This window comes from Passer domesticus, chromosome 1, assembly GCF_036417665.1.
Source record: "Passer domesticus isolate bPasDom1 chromosome 1, bPasDom1.hap1, whole genome shotgun sequence".
Classification (NCBI taxonomy): Eukaryota; Metazoa; Chordata; class Aves; order Passeriformes; family Passeridae; genus Passer; species Passer domesticus.
The window spans coordinates 10,829,995-10,857,893 of record NC_087474.1 but is presented as its reverse complement, the minus strand read 5'-3'; the positions used below and the strand labels follow the sequence as shown (position 1 = coordinate 10,857,893).

The 27,899-nt window shown below is 37.0% G+C and overlaps 1 long non-coding RNA gene across 1 annotated transcript in view; it reads left to right on the top strand.

Annotated features, from left to right (window-relative positions):
* The first annotated feature begins 121 nt into the window (after positions 1–121).
* The window catches only part of LOC135282361 (uncharacterized), a 64,147-nt gene continuing 36,369 nt past the window's right edge, over positions 122–27,899 (top strand). Inside the window, exon 1 of the long non-coding RNA XR_010348583.1 lies at positions 122–688. This is a non-coding gene — a long non-coding RNA (uncharacterized LOC135282361). The remainder of the gene's footprint in view (positions 689–27,899) is intronic.

Here is a 27,899-nt window from a genome sequence, read left to right as displayed (position 1 = left end):
ACAGCGCGGCGCGGCCCCGCCCCCTCAGCCCTGCGGGAGCGGCGCTGACGGGCGGGCGGCGCGGCCAATGAGCGGCCGCGGCGGCTCGGCGGGCGGGGCGGGGGCGCGGGCAGGTGGGAGGGGGCGAGGCGCGGCCCCAGCGGGGCGGGAGTCCCGGCGCCGCCTCCCCGCCTTCCTTCCCCTTCCCCCTCTCCTTCCCGGCGCCCGAGGTGGGGGCGATGCGGGAACATGGCTGGCGCCTTGGCACGGCGGCAGCGCGGGGGAGGGAGTTGTGTTGGCTAGAGCTGGCTCATCCTCCCCGCAGTAGCGGCTGAGGAGCGCCGCGTGTCTCCGTCGCGCCTGCGGCTCCTGCAGCGGAGGCTCTGCGGCGGCTTCCCGTCGCCCTCACGGCTCTGCCGGAGGCTCGAGGGGGGATTCCGCCTCCAGTGTGTGGGTCCCTCGCAGCCCGGTGCCTCGGGCGCGGCTCGGGCTCGCTGGCCCGCCCGGCTGCTGCTCGGAAGGCTCGGCGGGGAATGCGGGACAGACGGACAGACTGTGCCCGCGTCTGGCAGGGTCCGTGTCACGGGGGCGGGCAGGGACACCCTGAGGCCCCGAGCTCTGCTCTTGCGGCCTCTCTTCCTCAGGTGTGTCTTCCCGCTGAGGCTTCTCCGCACCGCAGCGGGCGCCGGTGGGAAAAGGAGGCTGCTCTGTGAGTGTTGGCGGCTGGGAGACAGAGTTTGAGTCAAGGAGAGCAACAGAGGCCACGCACTTGGGAGGAACTGCTCTGGGTGGGAATCGCAATCTTTTCTGCCTTTATTTTCATTCTCCTATTATGCGCTGATGCTTTTGCTTGGGGAGTGGTTAGTAGTAAGTACTAGCACTTAAGTGCGCTCTTAAACTCCCTGTATTGTAACACCACGCTGGCAGAATAATTCTCTTGGTCATAGCAGCGTGCATAGTCACAGTAATATTAAAAGCGCCGAATTTTGGTAATTTAAGCAAATAAAGCTGTATTACCCTGTATACACTTGTTTGTAGTACTTTGCATAAGTAAAAGTATTTGCGAAATCCGGCCAATTTACTTGCACGAAATAATAAAGCAAGTCAGGGATAGAGTCAGAAACAGCATCAAAATGCTGACTCGAGTTTAATATTTTAATTGCTGTGTTAATTACTGGTTTTATTCAACGTCTTCATCACATCACAGACAACTCACATCGTAAAAATACACGTGCTCATCCTGTCAGCTTTCACACAGACACACGAGGAAGTACAGTCATTTGAGGAGTTCAGTCAAAATTAGTCACAGATAAGTGTTTGAAGCCATACCTGAAAATGGATATTTATACCTAGTGTGTGGGCAGCTCGCATTTGCAAATCTACACTGAGACTATTATGAGTGTGAGTTGACAACAGAAATGATCCATTGACAAATAGATTGCATACCCTGAGCATTAATATCTCTGTAGGGAATTTACTATATTCTTTCCCGGATCTGAAGTCTTGAGTCACAGATTATAATGAAGGTGAACTTCTGTTACAGAACTATGTAAACATCCACAAAGTCACGCTGTGTTCAAACTGTGTTCAAAGGATTTTGTTTTGATTTGAAATCACATTATTTTATTTAAGAATAGCTCTGCAAAAGCTGAATTAAGGTCTTTGAGTGATTCAGGGCTTGATCCAAAACCTGTAAAATCAAGAAGATCTTTTGCTGGTAGAAACTTGTGATTATTTTAGCACCATGGACCAAGGACAATTGTCATCTCAGAAGCACTTTGACAAAGGCAACTTCTTGTTGCTTGTGTTTGCTTGGTGCAGCTATTTCTAAAAAATGGCTATTCACTGTAGCTAAAGCATTCACACCTTGTGTGGAAGTGGATGTGTCCCTCTTGCTTCCCAATACAACGTCAATGCTAAGGAGATCCTATTTCTGAAAGTATTTTCTTCTTCAATTGCCCTATTGCACACATTAACTTGTAAGTGATTAATTTTTTCCTCCTCGTGTAACAAGGGATCTGCCAATGTTTTCATCATTCATTATAGCTACTTCTTGTTCTTCAGTAGAGCTGTTGGGGAAGAATTGTGTTTTGGCTGTGCCAGGTTTTTAGAGGTGGGAGGAGAGGAAAGGATTTGGAACTGTTTGTTCCTGAGGCTGTCTTGATACGCTTAAATGTCTTCCAGCAATACAATTGCCTGTAATCTCAAGAGAGAGTGACTGCCTGGCTTAAGTGTTGAAGATTGTTGGGGAAAACAGTGTTAGCCTTGTGGGATATTGTTAATGCAGCTAGGTACACATGTATAACTCATACTGACACCAAGAGAATAGGCATTTTTCAGATATGCAAACTGATAAACAGAAACTGTATCGGAATAAAGCCTCAACAGATCATTTGCACACTACATTAGGTGCTATAATTGTCCTGTTACTGCAATACTAAAAGGAAACAGTTTACCTGGCATAGGGAGAGGACAGGTGAGTTTGCCTGTTCTCTGATACTGACCATTGCAGGTGGCCTGGTGCATCCTTTTCACATTGCCTATTTGTTCCCTGTTCCATATAGGTCAAGCCTATCTGCCCATCTTTGAATCTCATCATGACCTAAAAAATCCTGATTGACCATTTGACATACTTTGGGTTGCCACCCACCTCCCCTTTCTACACCAGCATCATTCCAGGTGCTGCTTTAAACTGTACAGCAGTTCATCTTCTGGGTCTGGTACCACAGATGCACCCAGCACCACATTCAGCACAGCATTTTCCATTGAAATCAGGTTCAACTGGGAAGAAAAAGTTATACCCAAAGAGAATGAGATTACAGCATGGATACCAGAACTGAATGAATGGATTTCCAGCCAAGTGAAACAGTTTTCTACAGCTAGACCTTTCTTGGGTGTGGATTTTCTGGCATCCATGATACATGAGCCCACACTTCCAAGTTTGTTTGAGGTGCTTGGAGGAGTTGTTTCTTCTGCTCAGCTGTGTTTTTTTTCATGAGACTTAGGAATCATAAAAAAATTCTGCATATTCAACCTTTTAGTATTATTAGAAATGAGGCAGAGAACAGAAAATGAGATGGAGGAATTTACAGAAATTCTGGCATTTTAAAATTATGCAGGCTAGTCATGGAATACACAGATAAGTATGAAAAGAAGGAACTAATAAGTCATTTAGGTATCATGTCTGAGCAGATGATGACAATGATTTCTTTAAGAAAACTGACTTTTTTCTTTCATAATACTCCCCTACTTCCCATACTACAAAATTTCCTGGTCCTACATGTCGACTATAGAAGATTTTTTATTGTTTTCAGTGAGGAATGAAAAAACATCACTATATATTCATCATGAAGGAAAATCATGTATTGAACATGAGCTACAACCTTTTCTTGAATGTCAAATGGCTGTTTGCTGTAACTGATTCTTCAGTTGAAAGGTTAGGTACAAATTTAAGGCATTGAGTAAATTACCACTGAAATAAAAGTACAAGAGTTTTTAATGGTACTTTAATCTGGCCTACTGTAAATTAAAAGCACAAATTTAATTTCTATGTTTACTTAATTATAACTGTTCTTAATTAAAATAAAAAAGACAATGATTGAACAGTATTTGGTAAAGTATTTCTTCCACTCCATATCTTGGAATCTAAATGTAAAACATGACAAATCAGTAGCAAATTAATTCCTAGCCAAAACATTTTGAATGGGAATGTTGTTACATGCTTTAAAACCAAAAGCTATTGTTCAGCTTATAGTAGTTTTGAAGCCTCCAGGGTTTTATGGAAAATGTTCTATAAGTAGTTATTTGGAAAATATGTCCATGTGGTCTTTAGCCTTTATATTATTTATTCTCTGGTAAATTCATGTATGATTTCTTAAATGACACATACACATTTTTATTGGCGCCCTACAAGTTCATTATTGTGTCAGTGTTTTTCCTTCCTCCTGCTGCTGGCTCCTAAATTTGCTGCTTAGTGCTACCATCAAACCACATGCTATATATGTCTAGATTATCTAACTTTCAGACTTTGATTATTGAAAAAAACCCAACCAAGTTCTAAACACTAAAACCTCATCTTTCTGTGGTTTGATGTGACCTGGAGTCCACTTCTTAATTGAAAAGTGCATTCTTCTTTGTGTTTTATTGGGTAGGAAAATTCACAACTGAGCTAAATACCACCAAAAATTATTGCAGACCAAAGAGGATCTGTGTTACTGTGAAAAATACATGGTGTAAGATATACCCTTTTTGGAAAAATTGAGCCATGCTAGTCATACACGTATCATAATTGCTCAGAGATTTAAAAAACCCTAAAAAACAGGAAAAAAACCTACCTAACACTTCAATAAGAGGAAACCTTGTGCTAATTAGTCAATTAATCAATCATACAATTGACTAAGCTATTTCTCCAGGTTTGGGGGCAAAGCATATGAAAGCCTTTCCACCTAGAAAATTCCACAGTGAGCCATCATTTGGCACCACAAGATAATTTGCAAACTTGCTGTACTGAGCCACAAAAGTTATATGTCTCATTGAAATGGGTAGGGCCATGTATACATAGTCATAGTCTGCATTAAAAGGATACAGACTACTCTTGTGTTCTCAGAATGTGGTAGTTCTTTCTGCAGCTTTCTATTCAGTAGTGTGAAAGGATTTGAGATACCAGGGAGAATTCTTAGTCTTTGTGGGATAATTCTCAAATTATGTTTGTTTACTTTGATGCTCAGTGTAAAAATGTGAACAATAACCTTAGAACATTGTCTAAAATGCAGAACTTTCTTTTAGGTGAATGCCCTAATTGATTATAGGTGGTATTGTCCTTTTGTACAGTACTTCTGAATTAGTGAATCCTTGGAACAGCTCCACCAGGAGTGTTGGAGTGTCCCGACCCAGAAAATGTCCTCCTGATTGGTGGGCAGATCGTGGAGGAAGGCTTCAATGTACTTGGGCAACACTTATTTTGCATGGAGGTCACTGCTGTTGAAGAGTGAATGATAAGAAAGACTTCTCTGAAGATTTGTTATACCATATTCCTTGACAGAATTTGGTTAGAATAATGTTTAGCCACTTGCTTCTGAAAAGACACGAATACAGAACACATCAACTAAGTGCTTATGTGGATTGGGGCCAAATGGATAATTTGGCTTGAAGCTTTCTCTGTTCCTTTCCTTAGCAGGATTGATGGAAATAACTGCGAGGGGAAAAGTCTGAAAGAACTAGGAGAGATAAAGAATGTAGATGATTTGTGCAACTTAGGGCTGCTCAAGGAGACAGTAGTCTCTTCCCCTTTTTTATGATATTGGGGATCATTTTTATGTGTAAAAGAAAAACAACCAAAAAATCACAGGAATGTTTTTCTACTTAAAATTATCTACTTATAACTATATTTCAAAAAATGCTACCATTAGTAATGATCTGATTTCATTAATGTTTCACAAGCCTCACAATGGTTGTTCCCTTCCACAAAGAATAGAATTTTACAAAGTTAATATGGAAGTATAATTGAAGTAATATAAATGTAGTTATGTCGTCACTGATATGATGAATTAAGAATGCAGTCCTCCCAAATACTTATTTGTGCAGCAGTTCCTCCAAATATTCAACAGTTCTCATGCTACTGGAGAATTTTAGTTTATTTAAAATTAAACTGATTGTGGTTTACAGTTTGCAATCTTTATGTTTTGTAATACATGAGAGTTAAATAGATGACCTTGTTGTCCATTGCAGTGTAAATACTCAACTTCTTACTTACCAAATGCTTTTGCTGAAGTTTAAGAACTCATATTGCTTTTATTTGTACTGTTAAGCGATGCATTTCATGTCTATTTCTCATTGGTTTGCTTTACCTTTGAGGACAGATTTCACTCTTTGCAATAGAGATTGCATGTTTTCTTTGCAGTTTCGTGCCTTGCCTGAAAATGGCAACTCCAGCAATGCTTAGAATATCTTAGGTGGTTGTGGAGACCTCAGGCAGCCGTTAGTGATAGACTGCTCAGATGGACAGAATGATACGTGACTGCAGATTTTATTGTACGTGCTGTGACCCTAGTCCTCCAAAGGTTCTGGTTCAGTGGTGTCTTCGGATTGAAAGAGGAATAAAAATTGCCTAAGCCTAATGGAGACATTGATATGGGGGGCAGTGAGGTGGAGGGAGAGCATAACTGCTCTAAATGGAATGTGTTCCAGAGTGTACAGGACATTTTTGTTTCTTTCAAAAACTCTCTGGGGAGTACAGAGTTGTGTTTGCAGGACTGAGGAGACTAGAAAAACAATTTTGGTACCAGAGCTGAGAGTGGGATCATCATTACACGTACACATGTGTAGCCAGTAGTTTCTGACAGAGATTACAAGTACCTAGAGATCGTAATGAAGTAAGGTATTCCATCCGAGTAATTAGCATTTCAAGAGCAGTCTTTACCTTCTTTTCCTTCCTTTTATGTATTTTCTTATCATCCATTTTCTTTTTCTCCTTGCTTTCATTACTTTCAACTTTCTTCCCACCTCTTTCCCCCTTTCTTCTTAAATTGGAGATAACAATAACAGTTTTGTCACTTCCATTGTTAGTTTCAGTATAGTAGTTAACTGCTACAATTTCCATACTCCTACTTCTAAATATTTTTATGACGTTGATTCAGTATCATAACAGAGGATGAAAAATACGTAATGTTTCCCTTACAGAATTTAAAAAAAAGCCTGCAATAACTGGCAGAGCCATTTTCATTTGTAAGAAGCCGGTCTGGATGCCTTATGCAATGTGATCTGTTTTCTTCCTGTGAGGGGAATTAATAACATCTCATTTCTCCTTGTCTGTGAAATTTAATAAGTTAGCAAAGATGTATTTAATATTGATTTCCTTGGAAAATGCATTTGTGTGCATCCCTCGCACAGAACAAAACCGGAAAAAGTCTAATCTCAGATTCTGTAGCACAACCCCCACCCTCCCCCCTGAAAAAAAAGTCAAGCACAAAAGAACACCCCATAAAAAACAGCCCAAACATATTGCTTATGCCAGAACCTACAGTTTAGAAATAGTTTACAGGCATAACTGAGTATTTAAGTGATATATTTAAACTATGGAGCAGAGCTGAGTAAAAAGCCCAAACCAGATTGGTTTTGCTTTTATTTAGAGAATTAATAACGTAAACTTCTGTGTAGTGTAGAATTGAAGAATTTAAGAGTTTGAGCCAGTGCCTCAAATATTTTACCATATACAAACATATTAAATATCTGGTTTCTTGCCTTTTTTTTTTTCTTTACTCGTATAATAGTTCCTTGAATCCCCTTAGAATTTTAATGAAGAAAAATTGATTTATTTGATTGTTTTTGCAAGTGACCAAAGTCCTTTTAAAATACATTTGAGTAATACCATTAGGATCATTATGTGAAAATAGACAGCATATTGTGAGTAAATTGAATGGTGATTGTTTGGATCAGGCATAGATGAAACACGTTTAATGTTTAATGTTTACAGTCAATTTTCTTAGGCTGCTCATTTCCTTTCCAGGAAGGCAGTGTTTCTTTGACCTTGAGTGTCTCCATTTGCTGCTAGGGCCAAATGCCTCACACAGAATCCTGCCTTTAGAATCTTGGTGTTGGAAGAAGGGTGGCACAGATCTCCCATTGCATTCACAAGTATTTTGGTGTAGTTCTCCTCAACCTTTTTCGTCAAGGGAATCAGAAGGTGCATGTGACTTATCTCATCCCCTGTGTCCCAGTAGGATGTACTTTGGAGTATGGTATGGCATCTTCCATGGAAAGGAAGAATGTCAGCTTCTTTACATTTCCTCATTACAGCTAAAAACATCAGGTGGGGTTTACACACGTGGTTCCCCTGCCAAGCAAGTTGCAGCTGGCCTGAAAATAATTTTGTTCGAAGAAAGAACCAGTGTAGTTTTAGAAACTTGGTCTCCTCTGAGGAAATTCTTACTGTGCAGTTGTCTGGGTGAACAGCATGAGTCAGTGCAAGATTGTGATTAATGAGAAAAGAGGAAATATATCATAGCTGACAGCTTCAGACCCAAGGGGCACCTCCTTGTGCAGGGAAAAGAATTGTTAGAAGCATGAAGAGCACAAAATTGCTGATATTACAGGTATTTTCTTTGCAGGTGTTAGGGCCACAATGTCCCAAAAGCCATGCACCCTGACAAGAGGCCACAGTGCCTGTAGATGATGTCATTAAAGGAGGGGATTTTGCTACAGAGCAAAAGCAGTACTGAAAATGAAAGTGAATATGACTTGTGGAGTAGATCTGGCAGGACGCAGCCAAGTCTGGAGGAGCAATCCTTTCCGTGGCACCTTCGAGCAATGTCAGTCAGCAAACACTTGGAAAAAGAGCAATAACCATCCTTAAGAGGAAAAGTGTAGTGTGGGTGTTGGAGGGAGAGGCTGCTGAGCACGGATCCAGCACATGGATCACACGAGGAGGGCAAATGGGAGATTTGTACTATGTTCCTTTATCATGGAACTAATTCAGTTTTACAACCTTTTCAGCCTTGTAATGAGTTCACATCATCAGGTTTGCAGCAGAGTTTCCCCTCTGCTCTGGGTTAGGCCTTCAAAGTTAAACCTTATGAGATAACATGAGACAGCAATTTGACGTAGTTTCCTTTAAATAAATTTGCCACCTAGATATTGTATACTTAAAAATGAACATTGCACCTAGTTATATCTTTCAGGATATGAGGGTTTAATAAGAAAATTTCTTTGAACAGAAATAAAGAATTCAAATGTAAGAGAGTACCATATGGCAATAGTATTTTCATTATTTTATCTGTAATGCTTAATATTCACTAGCAATTTTACATGTATTATCTATATTTCTTAAGAGGCAGATGTTATCCACAAAACAAAAAGATGAACAGTGATTAAACAGCAGGAGCAGAATGTTCATTCCTGTCAACAGAAGCAATAGCTCACTCTAGCCAACAACATTAACAGTTCTGTGACAAAAGAGAGGAAAGTCACAGATCACAGAATGGGTAAGGCTGGAAGGTAATCTGGTCCAAGGTGTCTGTTCAAGCAGGGTCATTCTAGAAAATGTTGCACAGGATTTTGCATCTAGATGGTTTTTGAAGTGACCTCTATGGAAGTTTAGCAGTCGAGACAGTGGAGCCATGTGTCTATTGAAGTTTCAAGTCTAGAAAGAACTGTGAATCTGCTGAGCTGGACAAAGGCTGGACATGTTCCTCTGTGCTACACCTGCTTTTCTAAAGGGGAAGCTGGGATTCCAGAAAAATTCTGTATTTCTGGTGAGACTGTCTTATGAACTCAGATTGTTGGAATTATTTTCAGGACTCCATGCTGCAGGAAAAGTCTTACTTGGAAAACAACTTTGTATCTCAGCTAGACTATGCTAGGTTTTTCTGATGTGTAGTTGTGATGTATTCAGGGAAAATCCAAGTGAAGAAGGAAAAAGGATGGGGTGAGAATATAAAAATATGGAAAGAAAAAAGCTTTAGTTATAAAATATTACTTCTTTATTGCAGAACTGCTGTTCTATTTGTCAGAAAGAGCATTTTCTTTGAACAGTTTCCATTAGAAAAAACATGTTAGTATTCCAAGCTAGCTAGAGATAATGGGACTATTAACTTGTACTGGATATGTGTGGTTTCAAGAAGTGGAATTTGGTAATGTTGTAGTATCACAGTGGATGAAATATTAAAAGTAATTTGGAAAGAGCAACATGGTTGTTATAAAATCTTTACCATTTTTCTCGAAGTATTTTAAAATTGTCTAAAGCAAATTAGACTTAGAATGATTACAGCAATAAGGTTATCACGCGAAGAGTGTGTTGGTAACAAAGTCCAACAAAACAATATAAAATTATCCCTTCATCAAAACACCATAGGCTATTAGTGTTTTGATATGCAGTGTGGACTGACTCATATGAGCTTAAGCTAAATGGAAGCTCTCTGAAGAGTTCTCTGGAGTATAATTCAGAGCAGCTATTTTTTTATTAGCTATAGATAGCTTCCCTAGCCTGTAACAGGCTGTGCTGTAACAAGGTTTTTTCTTCTACTATGTCTGAGTAAAGATCTCATAAAAAGGCAATGTGGGGCTGCTTTCTTCCAATGTTGTGGTTAGCTCAGATTAAACTGAAAGCCATGTATTCTCATTGAGGTCTAAAAGCTGGTTTATGGCACTCATTTCTTCTTGTTTTCAGCTGTGAGTTCATGTTAAAAACTGAATAACAACTGACACCACTGTTGTTGCCTAAACAGGTCAGTTGTTATAGCTGAGTAAAATCTGAGTAAGCAGAATTTTCCCATTTGTGCCTTTGCCTCGTGCTGCTCTTCCCTGTCCCTCTTCAGATGCCTCTGTGCCAACGGAGTGGGTTAAAACTTCAAGCATCAAATAACTAGTGTATATTGTCCTACGCTAATAGCACAAAGATGTCCATTTTCACTTGCTCTTGCTATTCTTGCCATTCCTGTATGCCAGCAGGTGCCTTTCTCCTGAGTGATAGCTGGGTCAAGGACAGCTACAAGCTCTTACCATATCAGGTACACTAAAATGTTCACGCTCAATCTGACTGACAAACCAAACTCTGTTATGTGCTTCATTATATTAATCAGTTCAGACTCTAAGGAGGGTACCATTAGACTTTAAATGATGCTGGTTATCCAATACAGACTAGGGAAGAGTTTAAAATCAAACTTTATCACATCATATTGGGAAAAGCCTATGAAAATAAGAATGCAAGTGTGAAAACCTTCAAAGTCATCATGGATCTACACATGTGTTGGAAAGAGTGACCACTCTCATCTCTTTCATATGTTGGAATTAGACACTCATAATCTGGTCTCAGTAAAAATGGTGTTTAATATAATACAGTATGACTGGTCAATTTTTGTATTGTACCTTAAAATATGTTCTTCACTTAAAAGATTGTGCTTGCTGCATCTGAGGATATACACACTTCCTGTAATTATCAAGGCTGCTACTGAGGTATGAGGTTTTACAAATATGCTTTTAAGATGAAAATTTGAGTGTGAATACTCAAAACTACGCTTAAATGTTGATATTACAAATTCCTCTAGGCAGATAAAATCATATATGCTGGACATAAGTAGTTGAAAAGAGAACTAGAAAAGATTAGTTTTAAATTTTTGCATGCTAGTGATTTCAAATGGAAGAAGAAATAATAAATTTAGTCTATTGCAAAGATGTTGTTTTATAGCATGTACAGTCTGTTTGCTTTACTTATATTATGAAATACTTTCATGTTGAAATACTTCATAAACATATGCTAAATAAGATAACATATATTTAATCCTGTATCTACAGCTTTCCAAGAAAAAGTGTAGGCTGTTCAACATGATAATTCTTTCATATTTTTATTTCTCTTCCTTTTAAAAATCTTTTTCCTCCAGGCTTTTCTCTCTCACTGCAAAATTAGTGTTTTAGAAGATGTTAAATAGCTTCTGTCTTTTTTCCCCAAAGCATAAAAACCTTTAGCAATTCTAATGCTATTTGTCAAGAAAAAAAAAATAAATTAATAAGCCACTCATGAATAGTGAGTTATGCATTGGTATTTTTTGAGTCATGTTAATTTTTTGTTGTATAAGACCAAGATTGCTGTTGTTCTGCTCTTCAGAGCGTAAGTGAAGTACTGATCTCTAGCCTGTTTTTTGATCATGCTATGGCCAAGTGTTTTAAAGTTAGGTCAGGTGTTTATGGACTACCCTGTGCTGTAGAGAGTTTTCCTGAGAATGGGGAAATTTTATATTATTAAATATTTGTATTATTTATATTATTTATATTATTTATATTTATATTTATATTTATATATTTATACCTGGTGGTTCAAACTTTCTGGCACTGTCTGGCACACAGAGTGGATTGTGGCCATGTCTTGTGATTGATGTCCCCAGACAGAAGAGAACAGATGTCTTAGTTTCATACATTGCTCTAACTTGCCTGCAAATCTATAAATACACAGAAAAGTGTGTTCTTATGGAGAGAGCACAGGTTGGTTTATCCATTGAAGACCAAAGAAAGTTAGAAATAGCCAACTTTTCCATCAGAAACTAAAGTATCTATCCTTTGAAATGGCTGTTTGAAATGCACAGTGTCACTGCTAGATGCCTGAAGATTTTCTAATCCTAGTCACTCTTCTTCTATGTAAGAAGCCTGAGATAGGTATTGTAAAAATGATGCATTCATCAAATGATTCTTTATCTGAAACTTGAAAGCCCAGTGCATCTCTTCACTCCTTTATTTTTCCAAAGTTGCTTTTGTCTCATATTTTCTGCATTAAATATTTAAAATGCATTTTGTACTTCCAATATGATTAAAACAGATTATGACCACTATCAAAATAAATATTCAGATATATGCATTGAATAATCATCATACCCAAACTCAGTTTCCAAATGTCTGCATGTTCCAGAATAAATATGTGCGTGTTTTAAACTGAACTATAATTAAGGGAATACATTGGAAAGTGACAGGCTTTTCATTATTATTACTATAATTTTAAGTATTTAATGCTATCAGTATATATAATATGTTCACACTGCACTGTACCATTTATGATGGAAAGGCCAGATTCATATAAAAATAACACTAATATGTGTCTCATATGTAACACTAATATCTGCCTTAGAAGGCAAAACACTCCCTCAGTTCAAAGATGTGAAAAGTCTGTTCATTATTTTAATGTATTATTTGGCTTAGTGGAATTTATTCATTGAAGAATTTTGATTCTTGTACTGATTTCTGTGTGACTTCAGGGTTTTTTTTTTTTAGCTGGAACAGTGTCTGCACACTGATCAAGTCTCAGCTGAGTGAACACTTTCCAATTCAGATGAAGCATGAACAGGGCAGTATAATGAATATGCCATGAAAGAACACAACTGTGTTTGGTGTTCAACTTGGTGACAAAAAGTGATGGTCCAAAAGGGCTAATATTGATTAACTGGTTACTCATATATTTATTTGTAAAAGATAGAAGCTTGGGTTTTTTTCCGAAGCCATTTTTGAAAGGAGAGATGAAGGGATCTTGTGACTTTGGGAAAGTCACACTGAAGTGAGGTGCTAGGCTGCCTGTAAAGACTCAAACCAGATTTAAAACCAACCAATATCCAAAAATGGTAAGAAAATGACACACATAGGGTATTACAATATTTTTACTTTTTTCATCTTTGTGCAATCTAAGATAAGTGTAAATATTAGAATCTTTTGCAGTCTTCTGATTTGTTTTAGCATCTTTGTCTGAATAGACCACTTGAAAACCAGTGCCTAGAAATCAGGAACCACAGGAATAAGGCGTATCACATTGCTAAAAGATGTTATGAAACGCTGTTCATTCACTGTACCCCTCCTTTCTCTTCTGCAAAACTGTCAGTTTCATAGATGTTATCTTCTTCTACAGGCTCTCAAATATTCAGTGAGCTGTTTGGAAAAATGTGCCAGTATGCAGTGCTGCCATTGCCTATTAGATACCACGATATCATGTGAGCATTTAAAAGTGTTTTGCTGTTGAAGGGCTTAGTCTTTACAACAGAATGTGGAGATTTTTTGTTTGTTTGTTGTGTTGTGTTTGGTTTGTTTTTGGTTTGGGGTTTTTTTTTTTAATATCTGTACATCCATAAAATTTGCATCTGGATGATCAAACTGCCGTCTCAGAATTCCTGAATGGCTGTGGAAGGCTGGCAGCACAGTGTTGTGGAAAGAGGCTGATGTTTTCACACATGAATGGTTAGGGAGCCTTGTGACTGCAGTGCTAAAAGTGCAAGGGTGCAAATGTGAGATGTGCATTGGAAAAGCACTGGGCTGTCAGAGGTTTGTATTTCCATAGCTTGGTGGATGTGAAATCAAACAGTGTAACTGATATGCTGACTTTTTAGCTTGAAAACAGTTTTGGAGAGCCTTATCTATGATACCTATTTTATGAAAAATGTCACCTGAGGTTTTGTAAAACAAATAAATACAAATATATTTGCGTATGGGTTTTTGCATCCTTTTTATTAAGGCTTAAGTTTTTATATTAGTTTAGAAAAATATCTTTACAAAAATAAGTTAATCTGTTTGTAGTCTTAAATACAAGCAGTGTGTGTGCTTCTTCCTTTAATTTTTACATCTCAACTTGATAGAAGATCCTTGAAGTATGTGGTAGAAACTGACTTTGCTAATGTTTTGCTCTTCTCTTGAAAGAGTAGTTTTCAATTCTTTGGAGTATCTCTCTGGAATGTGCATGGATCTCTTGCCAAACACAGTGGTCATTTGACTGGGAAAAAAAAAGGTTATTAAAAAGTGTCTGTTAACTGGTTTGTAAAAATTACATCCAATATTATGGCAAGCAAAATGTGAGTTGAGAAGAAGCCTATAATAATTTAAAAGAAATTAAAAAGTATTAATTTTAGGAAGTCTACCTAAAGTATAAATGTTCTTTAATATATATGATGACCATTTATTTTCCACCAACAGACATATGGCTAATCCTGACCAATGTGATGTAAAGTTTTTCTAAATAGGCACAGACTGCCATGGGTTTTGGTGCTGAATTAAAATGAAATGTTTTTTAAAAGCCCATGATGTTACATTGGCCTTGACATGAGTGTGGACCAGAAGATTTTCAGTGAGTGAAAATCTGTAGTGCATGAAAGTGGGGCACAATTTCACAGGTATGTGCAGCTTTGATCAGCAGTGGGACTTTGGCATAAGAAGCTGCTATTTATCTTTAGTCTTCCTTAAATTAAAACACGCCAGGAAGAAACAGTCTACTTACCTTGGCCACAAATTCCTCCATTTTTTTGAAGCAGTCTTGCACTACAGATTCATGGGTAATGTTAGGTCTAGGCTTCAGCTGTAGGGAAGGGAAGGGAAGGGAAGGGAAGGGAAGGGAAGGGAAGGGAAGGGAAGGGAAGGGAAGGGAAGGGAAGGGAAGGGAAGGGAAGGGAAGGGAAGGGAAGGGAAGGGAAGGGAAGGGAAGGGAAGGGAAGGGAAGGGAAGGGAAGGGAAGGGAAGGGAAGGGAAGGGAAGGGAAGGGAAGGGAAGGGAGATGAGAAGAGAAGAGAAGAGAAGAGAAGAGAAGAGAAGAGAAGAGAAGAGAAGAGAAGAGAAGAGAAGAGAAGAGAAGAGAAGAACTGTTATTTTGAACAATGACTAGTATATAAAAGTTCAAACAGTGCCCTCTGATGGACACGATTATCAGCTGAGAGCACTGTAATTCTGCTGCCATATGCAAGCCTGCTGAACGGGTTAATGCTAGAGGTAGTGCAGCACACACTGTGTCTGCAGAGAGATCAGGAAATTAATATTTCAGTGTTCAGGGCAAGGCAAGGGACTATGGATCTTTTTGTTTTGTGGCAATACTGGTCTTGTCAGGCTGAAGGAAACAGATTTCAGAGTAACTGGTGGTCACTGACATTCAGAGTTACAGGTGTACAGAGGTGATTACGTTCGATCAGTAGCACAACTAATTATTGATGTCTATGTTGTATATATACGTGTTAAGCAGTGGTTACTGTCCACAGCTGTACACACTTAGTCCTGGGGTCTGGCCTGGTCAGGAGCAGCAGAGTGTCTTTGGAGGTCAGTGCTCCTGTGCTCCTGCTCAGGCTAGTGTCCAGCCATGGAAAGCTGTCTGCCCTGTAGAGCTGAGCAGTGGGTTCCTCCCCTGCAGCACAGACAGGTAGCGTGTACCTTTGTATGCACAGTTCTGCTCTTCTGTAGGTTTGTTGGCAAATCTGGTGCCTGGCACAGGCATTAGTTGCAAGGGAAGCTACAGTAAATCTGAGGCTTTGTCCTCTGTAAATAGTTCTTAAGCTGTCCCCAACTGAGTTAACTATCTGCACATGTTTAAGTAGTTCACTCAGCTGAAATTGGCTGAATGCAGGCCTAAGATTGTTTGCCTACAACTTAGCTTGTCTTGGCAGAAGTCATACATACTTGACGAAAAACACATGAAACTGATATTTAGTTAAAATAGTAACTACCTCTGTTTGGAACTAGTGCTTTCTTTAAGGAGAAGAAAGAGAAATACTGGTTTTAAGCATCACATCTTTAAATATGCCCATAAATAAAATGTGTGAATTTAAAATTGCCTGTATCATACAGGTCAGTAAAGGAGTTGAAAGATGCCTGTCTTTACTTTCAGACATAAGATTTAGGTATCATTATTTTTAAATGTAGTATTTTAAGTTTTCTATTGCATTTTCAACATACATATTGTCAGTTTTATTCACCATGAATACCTGACTAGAATATCATGCCATATGAATGAATAAATTGTACTTACACATGTCTTGAGCTGATCATGAGTCTCATACATTTCTCTTAGAAAAGTGTCCTTATTTTGAAAAGGACTGTCTGCTCTCCTGAAAAACTCAGCAATTTCATGCACTATATGAACAATGGCTGCATTTTCGTATTTAACCTGTGATGACAAAAAAAAAAGTGTAAACAAATTCCGTTTCTAAAGTCTGCACTTGTCAGTTAATTTTTCAACTGCCTGAGTCCAATTATCAGAAATTGTTAAACAAACAATTTTCACCACTTTCCTGTGTTTTTCTAAATTTTTCAGTGCAAAAATTCTAGCTAGTAATACACATTACAAAGATGGCATTTATTTGAAAATCGGGAATTGCATGTTCAGCTTGCAGTTGCAATTCATAAGTTGCTTCAATTCAAGTTGCTTTCATAAGGAGGACCCCTATTTTGTAAAATTAATCTATCTTGCATTTTTGGCTGCGTTTATATACTTTGATATTTACAATGCATAAGCAATAAGTAAAAGGACAAGAGGAAGAAGCAGATCTTTTGAATTCAGGCCCAAGACATCAGACTGTGCAGGGCTTTTCTCCCAAGCACAGTCCCTATCTGATGAAGGGCAGCTCCCTCTACCTCAGAGAAGATGAAATATAGGAAGGCCAATATTGCCATCCTTTGTCCTTTTGCTCCCTGGGTGCACTTTAGAAGATCCATTGAAGAGATGAGATGGAAACAGGCAAAATGAATGGCTGGGGTGCAGTTCTCAACCAATTCTCAATTTATTTTGTGGCATTGCAGATCTGGATGCAAAGTGAGCTGTGCACATGAAGTGATGTATGTGCTGAGTAGTAGATGGAATTATCTCTGCACTGCCTTTATGGGATGTGCTTCTGACTGAAACTGAGGCCAGCATGCTGTTCTGGTGGTTTCCATGCTACCAGACTTATTCCAACTAATTTCCCCCCTTTATACTTTGATGTTTACAATGCATAAGCAATAAGTAAAAGGCCAAGAGGAAGAAGCAGACCTTTTGAATTCAGGCCCAAGACATCAGACTGTGCAGGGCTTTCCTCCCAAGCACAGTCCCTATCTGATGAAGGGCAGCTCTCTCTACCTTGGAGAAGACGAAATATAGGAGAGGCTAATATTGCCAAGTGGCATGGTGACTTAAATAGTAGGAGGAGGAAGAAAACAGTGATTTCCATAAAAAACCTCTCCAGGAAATAATTTAGACTGAAAAGTCAACAGTCAGAGTTATCGTTTAAGCCTGTAATATAATGTGGCACAATTCTAGTGAAGATGTCTCATAACAAGATGCATAGGCTGTGTGAGGTAGAGCTACTACAGTGAGATAATGTCAAGTACGTGTGTTTTTCTACTTACTGCTTTCAGCATCTGCTCAGGGAAACACAAATCTTCATTGCTCACTTCCTCACACTCCAAGGAAAAACCTCTTTTGTTCTTAAAGAAAACATAACAAAGAAACTATAAGCAAGTACTAAACCAGATTTATTATGTAAAAAATTCATAAAGTTACTTCTCACTTTGTTTCTTAACAATTAAATGTAAAAGTGATGACACAGACATTATATGTCATCAGTTAGAAGAAGATTAATTTGCTTCCCAAGCCTCTCTGAAATGGGAAGAATAGCTGCTTGTTTCAACTTTTTTTCAAATTTTCCAAGGATGTCAATATGTACAGAGTTGAGGAAAGGGCAGGCCAGAAAAGAAGCCAAAGTGGGAAAAGAAACTTTCCATGTAGCTGATTTAAAAAAACAGTTTCAAAGAGTCTTTTGTACCAGAAACTTTGTGTCTGTGGATGTCTTTTTCTTTCAGTGAGATTGTGTCGTGGTAAAGTACATTATGGTATTAGAGTTTCAGCTGATGCCAATTAGAAGGACTCCTCCAGATGACTCAGCACTCTTCTTGGGAAGGCAGACAATTGTCATATATTCAACAGGATGGATACAAGCTAAAAAAAGTTCCACATTTTTGCTTTTGGAGAGAAGGAACATCTGACTCATAATTTTTTAATTATGTGGGGAAATAAATCGTAATCTGGCAGTTACACATTTGAGAATTCCTTACACCTAAACTGAAGAAAGACGGAAAACAACATCTGTAGATTGTGGCAGTGTTTTATTCTTTGACTTACCAGTTGCTCAATCTTCTGTAAGACCTCACTCCACGGCACACTTTGCAAGCACCAGCGGCTGTTGCGTTGGGGATTACCAAGGGATGTAGCAATAAGGCAGGCAGCAACGAGGAAGAAGCAGCTCCCAGGGCAATACATTGTCAACTTCTGGAACTAGGAGAAGACAGGAGGCCTAATAAAATCAGGAAGGTTTTACAGTTTTAAGTAACACAAGCATAGGTGATAGCTGCTGCTTGTTCAGTGTGCTCTGTATTTACAGATGTTCTGTGACAGACCTAACAAGATCAGATCTTGTGGTGGGGACATTTGAAGGGTACATGCATTTATCCAATGAATAAACAGAAAAAAAATGTATGGGAAATCCTTTTAAAAATTATATATATATATAAATATATATATTTATATATTTATATTTATATTTATATATATTATATAAAATTATATTTATATAATATGTTAAGGGTCGCACATGTGGGATTTTTTTAAAAAATCCATTTCTGTTTTTCTGAAAGACTTATTTTCATAAATACATTCTGGATCTACAAAACTGGCATTTTTTACTGTAGTAAATTTAATTAAATAGAAACTATTTCCTACTAATTAATGAACTAAAAATTAGTTTTTCCAGTTTTCCAGCCATTTGCTGTAATTCATATTAACCTGTAACTTTGCTACCTGTAATTCATAACATGATTTAGAGCAGTTTCTTCTAAATATAACACTGTATTTTAATCTGACCTTTTTTCATAAACTCATTTGGTCTTACAATAGTAAAGTAAAAGAGAAGAATTTAAATGAGTAAGTAAATTTCATCCAGAAAAAGCAGTAATAAAATCAAAGAAGCCTACCTTGTGGATAACACTGAGCTCTTGCTTGTGCACTTCTGTAGGGCTCCTGGGGTACCATTCTGCCAGCTGAGTCCCTTTTAAATAGTCTTCTTCCACCTCTATTAATTTCTGACCACCTACTCTCAGTAGATGATGCAGAGTGAAACTATCTTCTTTCAGTATTCCATCCTTTCGGGTGTGTTGATTTCCAGGCAACAGAGAGGCTGTTTGTGGGTGGCATGTTTTGAAGGTTTTATTTAAACAGAAGAAAAGCTAAAGTCTGTAGAAGAAAATGTTCATTTTTATCTTACTTGATTTTAAAATAACTTTATTGCTAACAGTTTGTAAATATTCACATGCAGGTGTTAAAATACACTATTCTTTTATATGAATAGTATCACCTTCTGTATTTACAATATGAATGTAAAATTTCATATAACTTACTCAATGTGGTTTATACTTGTAGTAATTGAACATTAAAAAAGCTTAACTGTACTCTTTCCGAGTGAACTTCTTAGTTTATAGTCCTGTAACTATTATATTTACTTCAGAGTATAAAACACAAACTCATACACACACACATATTACATGTCACATGTATGTATATATAGACGTGTTAATTCCGGAAGTTACACCAACTACTATGAAGTAATCTGCAGAAATTTTTATTTTACTGGAGGTTTGAGGTACTGAAGAGAATTAACTTCCAAGAGAACTAATCCCTACAAAATCAGAAAATGTAGTAGTAATAAGAATAATAGTAAGAACAATAAAATTTCATGACATTTTCTCCTTGGGAGTTTTAAATCCCATTAAAACTCAAAGCAGGCCTGCTGTACATCCAACTGTAGTGTTCTTGTTATTTCATACCTATCTAAGCTCCTTCATCTTACTGCCTGGAGTTTCTCTGTGATAATTTGGTCAAAAGTTAAGCACTACATCACTTGCTGGCAGAAAGGGGATTGCACTAGGCTTTTGAAGCTCTTTATTAATGGATTTGCTCATAATTTTAGAAGTCTTTAGTTGCTTAACATCCAGCTTCTGGAAATCACATAAAGATTATATTTGTAACTTTCATCTGTAGTATTTTGTTGGTTTTTCCCTTTACAGAATATGTGCCCATCTTCAATAATTTTACTTTTATAATTCCAGTGGATGTGAATTCTCTATGTGCCATTCATAAATCATCAGGAACTGTAATGAACCTGACAGCTGGAATTGAAGGCAACTTCTGCCACTTGTCTGAAAATAACTGTATGTGTGTGGTGAAACAGGCCTTGTTTTATCTTGTCTTGGAGCTGTCTCCTGAACATCCTTTCAGCAGTAGACTGAAAATTATATACAGCACTTGAATATTTACCATAAGATACCTGCAGCCACTAGGGAAGGGTAAAATTGAGGATTCTGCATTGTTACCATAGTGCCATGTCAGGATTGAATAGGAGTAGTGGTAACAGGGCAAAGTGGGCATCAGTGCTGGAGCCTGGAACATTGTCAGACTTCATTGCCATTTCACTGTGATCACACCTTTCAGTGTGAGCCTCCTGACTACCTAACTTGATGCTGCAGATGTGGATGTAAATCTTAGGGATTCATTTATAACCAGGATTATTGTGTAGTGTCCTGTGACAAAATCATAGCTGTTCTTTCTAGAATTTTATTGTACCTCCAATAAAATTGGGTTTGACTGCTTTGGAGAGTGTATTCAGGGAAGGAGTGTGGTGGGGCTGCAGCTAAAACACATCAGCTTTCAAAATGTTTATGTTGTGTTAGTAGAGGTCCTTTCTCAGATAACTGATGAAATAACCATGTTGTGTGCCTTCAGTTCACCTCTGTGAGGGTCTGTAATCATCTGTCAATGTTGGGATTCAAATATGTTCTCATGAAGAAAAAAAAAACAGAAAAAATGAAGACAGGAAAAAATAAATATTTTGTAGTGATGGCAATAACCTTGTTTGAACCTACAAATCTTTCAGTAGCAGATTTTTTTAAAAATAAAATTAGACTATCTTAACAGCATAAATGCTACTTGCATATTGTTAGAATGATAGACTTTTCTTGGCCTGAAGGATGACTGACAAATGTCTGTGTTTGAAAATTTGCCACTTAATCTTTTGACCCAGCTTGGCTTTCAACATTAGGCTTCACATTTCAAGATAACATAATTTCCTTTTGTGCACTGGAGCACCATTAGTGGCTGGGGCTGGCACTTGAAATAACTTTTAGCTTTTTTACTTTAATATTTTGTTCCTGTATTGTGGTTTTCCTTTTATAAGGAAAGCACTGATGTGGTAAAACTTTTGCTCTGCTATGTTTCTCTTTAAAGCTTTTGCAAACAAACAAAATACTTTAAAATTAATTAAATCATGAAAAATATTTCACAGTAAATTTATTGATCATAAGAACCAAAGTCTTTATTGTGTTTTGGCCTTTTTCTGCTGTTTTGACAGGCTCATTTTCTAAAAATGAGGTAATGGAACAGTGTCAGTTTCACTACAGAAGTATAGAAATTCCTTATGCTAGGAGATCCCATTCTGTTTGGGATTAATGTGTGTAGGAGGTGTGTACCTACTCTGCCCCACCTATTTATTTTTTTAAGTTTTTTTTTTGAAAAGGCACACCTGTCCATGTGAAACATGACTGCAGAAAGTGAAAGTGACATGTGAAAGAAGGCAATTTCCTTTCTTCAGAGAAAGGAACCCAAGCTTGGGAATTAAGCATCTGACTTTACCACTTGGAATTTCAAAGTAAAGACCTGTAACTGAAATGATGGCATCATAGCTCTCAAGAAAAAAATTTGCTTTCACTAGTTCAAGAAGATTGATAGTGAGGAAATTATTAACCTTTGTTAGGCCTCATAAAGATACAGGTTATAAATTGTCTTTAAGGCACCAAAATGGAACTTGGAAGACCTGGACATTCAGACTTTGTATTTTAGTGACCTTTGTGCAATCACTTTTTCTTTATTACTTTAATTCTTATCTCTAGAAAAGTGTCCATTGGGAAATTTAAAGAAGACTCTCTGTCTGCAGAAAGCAACCTAAATATTGTTGGAGAGTGAAAGTCAGAGCTTGTGTTAGTAGCAGAGCCAGGAACAGCAAAGTCTCTGGAGACTCATCAGTGTGAGCATGGACAGACTCTTTCCTATGATAATCATATCTTTCCTACTATAATCATATCTTTCCTGTCATATCAGCCTGTAATCATTCCTACCATTCCTAGTGGAGAAGGCTGCAGCGTGATCTAAACCATGTTTTCACAATATTCATTTCCATTTTCAGTCTTCACAAGGAAGTTGTCTTGCAAATTCCTCATAACTTAGAATGACAAATCCTAAAACTAAAATATTTACCAGGAAGGGGAGAGAATACTAGTATTTTGTCACTGCTATAGGTACCTGAGCTTCATGGATAAGAAATTCAGGTTGCTTAAAAAAACCCAAACAAACTCTATTAAATTGTGTCACTTTTTAACTTTGGTGAAAGTGATCAGTTATGATTATTGATTATATTATATTATTGATTATTATGAAGTTATCAATTATGACTATTAGCACAAAAGGCATGCAAGAGTCCAAAGGGTGAATGCAGAAGACAAATGGTGATTTAATAACCTGACTTTATGAATATGATGTTTTAGGAATATTTTATTTGACTGTCAATATTGTCTTGTTTCAGCACATTTCATTACATTTTAGGAGAAATGGCAAATGTGATTAAATTGTGATTGCATACCAATGTTTAATTTTCTTCAAAAGGAAGGTATTGTTTGAATACTGAAGCTCTGAGTATGTGGCATCACAGAGTGGCAGGAGTAGGTTGTAGAGAGTGACAGCCATGACAACACATCACTCCAGAGATCTTGTGCCTTTTTTTTTTGGTGGCTTCCTGATTTCCCTAGGGCCAGGCCCTCCACGGTACTTAGCAAAGCTGTTTTGAGAGACACCCTACTACACAGGGGCCACTTTAAACACACCAATATTTAATTGGCATTTTACAGCCTCTTGGATTCTGGTATAATTTTCTACTTGGAGTAGTGATAAATTATATTTTTCATTAACATATGACCTTTATAAATTGATGAAAAAATAATGAAATCCAGCGTGTGCCAGAGCTGGAAGCTGGATTTGGTGGTTTTAGAAGTTCCTGCATATTTTTCCCCACACTTTTGTGAGCTTGTGTAAATATTCTTCAGAAAGTTTTAACTTAGCCAGATTGAATTCTGATTTGAAAGCCAGAAAATTACAGGAGCTGCCTCATTTTCAGTTCTCACAACCATTTCATTGCCTAATTAAAATAATTGTAGAAATGATAAGATTGTTTAAACATTGTGGTGAGGCCTGAACTCATTTGAAAATGAAAATCCTTACTACTTTTGGTATCATTTCCTTCCCTAGGATTTAATAATCCGTGCTTTCTATTCCTGAGGTTTATGCATCTGTTTTAAGATTCTCATTCATTTCTTTCTGTGTACAATTTTTCATTCAACAACTGAGCTCTGTGTCAGATAATCCTGAGCTCATGTTTGGAAGTATTTTATGGTTTATATAATCTCTTTCAGCAATATTGTAATATGAAGAATTATAGATGTCATTTTTTTGGCATCCAGACCAAGGCACTTTCAAAAGGCCTGTCTTCCTGGAAGTACTGATCATCCAGTCCCTGAAATTAATACTTAAAAAAATTATGACATTAAAAATAATCAATTATTTTCAAAATCATTGTCACGCATCTTTTAACTTTGCAGTAACCTTTTAAAAGTTATCTTTTGTTAACACTTTCTATAAATTTACCCTGTTTCTTTGTGAATGAATATAGGCCTTGCTAGAATTTAATTTTTATTAAAAAACTCAATTCTGTCAGAAAATAATAAAAAAATGTTTATGGAAAGTCTGTTAATTAGCTATATAGTCCAGCTGTTCCTAAAGTGTGACAGTTTATAATTCAAAATTTAGAATTAAAAAGTTCAAAATTCACTGTTTAATTCCCATTAAATTCCATAGAATTTCTCACTTATTTAAAGGTCAATGCAATTTAAAAAATGTACTTATGTGTTAGAAGCATAAATTTAAAGCAGCCATTTATGCTTTTAACACAGAAGTATATTTATGAAAAGATGCACAAAAACCTGTAGTGAAGTAATAGAGTATAAAAATTATGGAAACTTACTAAATTTTTATCAGAAAAATGTATGCTTTTTTTGACTGGCAGATGAAATTCTTGTTTTGGGAAAGAATCAATGAAGTTGAAAGGCCAATAACAGAAACAAGAGTACAACAAAAAGGAAACCTAATTTAAAAAAACTCTAAAAATTTCAAAAACTCTACCAATTTTCAACTCTCTAGAATCTTCTGAAACCTCATCGTATTTTTTATCTTTATGTATTTCCTAATGTGGACTCTGGGCTCCTGAGCTAGGCACAAAGGTTCTGGAAAGTGTACTTGGAAAGTCAGCTGCTATAAACCAGGTCTGGAACACCAGATACAGGGAGAGACTGAGCTAAAAAGGGAATTTGTTCATTGTCCTTGCCATGGGTAGTGTCTGCTGCCATGTGCAGTGTTCCTTGCCATGGGTAGTGCAACAGGTGATGTCCAGAGATTCCCTTCCAGTCTCAACCATTCTATCAGTCTGTGATTGAATACAAGGGCAATATTTTTTTAAAAAATCCCAATTATTTTGCTTTACAGTGTAGGATAAAACGAGTCAGAAACATAGGCGGCATCCTTAATTTTAGCATAAATTATAACCTGGAGATTTAAGGAAAGCTGTACCAACTAGGGATGAATATAACAGCCACCCTACTGGTGCTAACATTTTAGTTAAATCTTGTGCCTGCCCAGGCTGCCTGCTGAGGCAGTACAGGCAGTGTGAGAGCTGTGTTTCATTTGTTACACAAAGAGGAAGAGGCACTGCTGTTCTTCCCCAGATATGCCTTAAAACTAAACTTCATTGGCTTCTCTCTCGAGCTGATCCATTTTGTCTTCCCACTAAAGTAGAGTTGTGTCTTTTTGTGTTAAACTACCAGACTGCCTCCCCTGAGAGTTTCAGACACAGGTTATGTGCTGTGCTTAAATGTGAGATAGATGTTGCTCAGGCTCAATAGTGCACAGGGGAAGAACGTTACATGGCTTGAATAAATGAATTCAAAGAGATGAAGTTCTGATAAATTCAAGCATCTCTAAGGCTTCCAGAACTGAAGTCTTGAACAAAAGTGTATGATGTAGGACTCCAATATTAATGCAGTCCTTTTTGGAATTGTTCCAAAGCAATCCTTTTTATAGAGCAGACATTACTGCCTAATGTTATAGCTACTTCCCTTTTCCCTTCCAAATATATATGTAATGTGCAATATAATAGCTGGCCAGTATGCATTAACTTGTAACTTGAATAAACTCCTTTATTCACCAGATTCCACCATCTACTTGCAAGAAAATGTCATTAAAAAACTTCTGACCTTTAAAAAGTCGATGAAATTAGAAATATACAGGGCACTTTCAGCCTTTCAACAGCTAGTTGGTTATTATTAATTACTGCATGGAAAAGCTTCAGGATTAAAAAAGAAAGGGGGAAAACAATGAAGAATGAATAATACAATCCAAAATGAAAATATTTTTTTCCAGTGACAATTTAATGTTGTTGTTTATGAAGTGCTACTCCAGAAATGAGGATTTTGGAATCTATAAAAACATAACAGATGACTATGGAAACATCTGAGGCAGTTTCTGCTACAGTGACTTTGGCTTCAATTTTCCATTCGTATCTGTAGCTTTGATAAAGTAGCTGAGTGGGTGGTAAAAAACAGATGCTGCTGTACAGTGTAATTGGAAGTCTCCAGAGACTAAGCACCTTGATTTTGGTTTTTGGGAAAATTTAGGATTACTTATTCCTTTAAAAATGCAGAGCAAGTCATCCACATTTGTGTGAAGCCTGGCAAATAAACCTGCAACCTGATGTCAAAAATCTCCTCTGCTTAATAAAGGGTAACCTCATAAACCAGGTGCTGCCAGCCTCATTTGTAATACAATATTTTAGGCTTATGGCACTTGTGCAGGTATGCTTAAATTGAGGAGTGATGTACACAAGGCAGATACATTTCTATAATAAAACAGATTTTTCACACTGTGCTAAGAGGATCATGGTGGTTTTGGAATTGTTGATAACAGGGTTTTGGACTACCTCCATCTACTGCTAGCATAAAAAGACTGAATGAAATTAATGAAAATTTTCATAAACATTAATGTTTTTAATCATTTTTAGGTGGCAAAATTATAGAACATAATTTTTAATTGCTACATATGGTAAGCACTCTGCAATTTGCTTTAAGAAAGCTTAACTTCAGTGCAAAATGAATGGGCAGAGGAGGTAATACATGTGGAGAGAATGAAGCCAGTTTGTTTTCAGTTCCCAGAAATGGACATTTAGAAGATTTGTGCAAGCCAGTCAGTCTTTTAGATTTGTCAGTCATAAGAAGCTCTGTCATGACTTGCAGTAACAGTTACAGTCCTATTTTCTCTTTTTTTTTTTTTTTCATTTTAACAGGGTATTATAGGAAAATGCATCATCATGGCATAGGCATTTTATAAAGCCTGGTCTTAGAAGGCTATATCTGGATTTTCATACAACCTAGAAACTGGAAAGAATGAAATATGCATTTCTGAAAGGTGCTTTCAATGAGTTTAAATTTCTAGCACTTTTTTCATGTTTTTTAGAAGAGTTATTTGAAATAACATTAAATTATTAAGTATTTTTAAAGCTTTGTGATTCATAGTTAACAAAAGATACAACTTTCCTAAAATCCTAGAATATTTCAGAGCATCAAGTTAGAGATTTACCTATCTCATAATCCAAGATAAAATGTGATATGTTTATTTTCATTCTTCTTGTTATCAGAACTCAGAAAGATATTTTAAATGGGGAACATATAATTGCAAGATATTCTAAATCAATGTGTATATATATGGGTATTTATCCATACAGAAAACAATTATTTTCAATGTTGACTTACTATAGTATATAGAAAAAATAAATAATTTGCCACAAGATCTGAAAACACCAGTTATTGAAATTTTTTAAACCAAACTTTTATAGTGACTGGGGTTTTTTTAACTGCAAAGGTAAATGAGACCTTAAAGATTGTTAAGTTTATTGCTGATAAAAGAAAACCAGAAAATGAACTTGAAAGGTTATATTTTTTAAACTCTTATTTCTGACTAGAAAAACTTACGTCTGTAATAAATACTTGGTTCTCTTTAACATGGGCTTTAAAAGCAATGCCAGTAGTGTGGATACTATATGGATACTTATATATAATCTTCCTATATATATAACTGAGAAATTTTATATATAAAAAAGTCAAATTTCTTATGGTTTAGATTGTTACAGTGGTCTAACAGACCTAATTTTTTATTGTGCAAAATCAGAATGTTCAGTTCCTAGCTTTCACTTTTCTTGGTCAGAGTAGCACTGAATTGTTTCACTTTACTCTGACCAGAAGCTGTAAAATAGTCTCCACCCTTCCCATAAGTTTAACACCTCACTTTACAATAATTTGCAGAATCTTTTTAATGGCCAACTCAGTTTTTGTTTTGTTTTATTGTTCCATTTGATGAAATGGACAATTATTTGTATAGTACATTCCTGCCAGTTCCAGCTTGAGTTGGTGGGTATTTTTTTTGTTTGTTTGGGGTTTTTTTGGGTTTTTTTTTTGGTTTTTTTTTAATTCAC